A 2813-nucleotide genomic window follows, 5' to 3' on the forward strand; every position below is an offset into this window, starting at 1 on the left:
TCCAGTGGACCCCACGTGTGAGGACAGGATTGGAGCCTCGGGCTGGACTTGAAGAGGGAAATGCTTTAGAGAAGTGGAAGGAGATACAGGAAGGGCACCTGAGCCATGGGGAGTCAGGGGTGGTTGGTTTAGAGATCAAGGAAAAGTGTACACCTGAGCACAGCCTGGGCCACACTTAGGATGCTATTGGCACTTCTGGTTGAATGGGGAAGAGAAAGGACATCCCCCTCTTGCTGGAGTGAACTCTGGAGAGATGTCTTCTTTAAAGCCTGGGGAGAGGAGCTTCTCTCCCATTATCTCCTGATACCTGTGTACACTCGAGACCCTTCCTCCTTTCTTCTTTCCCTCTGTTGACTCCCTTTCCTTATTTTTCTTCTTTTTTCCCCTTTTTCCACTTGGTATTTATTTTACATATGTATATTTTATTGTTGTAAAAGTACACATACGATGAAATCCAACGTCTTAACAAGTTTTGAAATGTCCAGTCAGTCCTGTTGACTACATGCACCTTGTTGTACAGCATGTGTCTAGAACTTTTCCATTTTGAAATAACACATTCTAACCATTGAACAGAGACTTCCCATGTCAACCTCCTGCCAGCTCTTGGAACCACCCTTCTACTCTCTGCTTCTCTGAGTTTTCTTTCAGTTATTGACCTTCCGTGACTGGCTTATTTCACTCTTACAAATGTCCTCCAAGTTCTTTCGTGTTGCTGCAAATGGCAGGATTTCCTTCTTTTTCAAAGACTGAATGACATTCCACTGTATGTGTACACCACATTTTCTTTATTAATTCATCTTCCCATGGACACTAGGCAGTTTTCCTATGTTGTGTATTGTGTATAATGCTGCAATGGACATGAGATTGTAGATATCTCTTGGACATTCTTGTTTTATCTCCTTTGTATATAAACCTAAATGAGTGATTGCTGGATTTTATGAGAGTTCTCTTAATAATTTTTGGGGGACCTCCATTCTGTTTTCCATAATGGCTACACCATTTTACATTACTACAGGGTACAAAACAGGGTACAGAAGTTCCACTTCTTCACATCTTTGCCAGCATCCATTAATTTTCTTTGTTTTCTTCTTTTTCTTTCTTTTTTTTTTCTTTTGTTTGCAGTACACGGGCCTCTCATTGTTGTGAGGTCTCCCGTCGCGGAGCACAGGCGCCAAACGCACAGGCTCAGCGGCCATGGTTCATGGGCCAAGCCGCTCAGCGGCATGTGGGATCCTCTCAAACCGGGGCACGAACATGTGTCCCCTGCATCAGCAGGCGGACTCTCAACCACTGTGCCACCAGGGAAGCCCTAATTGTCTTTTTATAATACACATTCTAACAGGTGTGAGTGATATCTCCTTGTGGCTTGATTTCCATTTCCCTGATGCTTAGCGATGTTGAGCAAATTTTCATATGTAGATTGACTACTTGTATGTCTTTATGGAGAAATGTCTAGTGAAGCTTTTTACCCATTTTGAAACTCAGTTATTTGCCCGCTGTTTTTCTGAAATTGCCTTGTAGTAGTTTCTTTTATATTCTGGATATTGGTCCCTTATTCAGATGCAAGTTTTACACATATTTCCTCCCATCCTATAGGTTGCCTTTTCATTCTGTTGATTGTTGAAGAGACTATCCTTTCTTCACTTGGTAATCTTAGAACCTTGGCCAAGATCAGTTGGCCATATATATGTGCGTTTATTTGGCGTCTCTCTATTATATTTCATTGGTCTATCTCACTGTCTTGATGCCAGTAGCAGACTGTTTTGACTACTGTGGCATTGTTATGTGTTTTGAGTTCAGGAAGTGTTAATCTCCATCATTGCTCTTTGCTCTCAAGATTGTTTTATCTACTTGGGTGGGGGGTTCCATATGTATTTTAGGATTCTGTCCGCTTCTATAATAATGACATGGAATTTTGTGTGTTGTTGCGATATATGCGTACATCACTTTCTGGAGTATAGAAATGCCAACAGTATTTAATAATCCAGTCTATGAACGTGGTATGTCATTCCAATTACTTGTCTCTTCTTTAATTTCTTTCCGCAATGTCCTGTAGTTTTCAGTATAGAAAGTTTTCACCTCCTACAGGGCCTTTTCCACTGCCTTCCTGAGGTCTTCTAGAGTCAGCGGTGAGAAGGATGGACTCATGCAGAGAGTGAAATGCCTCCCTCCCCTCTGCACCTACTCTCTGATTATGTCTAATACAGGTGTACTGGGCCATGCCCTTCACCTCTGTCTACAAGTGGGCCCCTTGCTGGGAATTCCTCTTGGATCTGAGTGTTGACTGTACTATTTCAGTGTCCACAAGGACTCTCGCAATGCCTGGCGTGGGTCCAAGAGCCCAAGATATACCTACATACGAATGATCAGATCAGGCCATCAAATTTTCTGCAGTAAAGAACAACCAGGGGAGGGGTGGCTGGTTGCCTCTTTCTCATCTTTGGATTTCTTAGAGCTGAGCTTTCCAGTGTGGTAGCCACTAACCAAATGTGTCTATTTATGATTAATTTAGTTCAAACAATAATTAACTCATTCTATTAAACAATGCAAAAAACACACACTTGCTTGGTCACACTAGCCATGTTTCAAGTGTGTCTGTAACATCTGGAATTTCAGGTTGGTAAGGTTGACGGTGAAAGCTATAAATGGGTCTATAGAAGTGAGGGGTCGAAAGGTGATTTTCTCAGCATCTCTCCCTCATTTGAATTTTTCAACTGTGATCAATATCTTATTGAAGGACTCTGTCTGCACAGAGCACAGGGGAGGTCTGAGAACCTGGAGGGAAGACCAGGGGGATGCTGTGTGAGCCAGCA

The sequence above is a fragment of the Mesoplodon mirus genome (assembly GCF_964341445.2).
Source record: "Mesoplodon mirus genome assembly, contig: HAP1_SCAFFOLD_666, whole genome shotgun sequence".
NCBI classification, from domain to species: Eukaryota; Metazoa; Chordata; class Mammalia; order Artiodactyla; family Ziphiidae; genus Mesoplodon; species Mesoplodon mirus.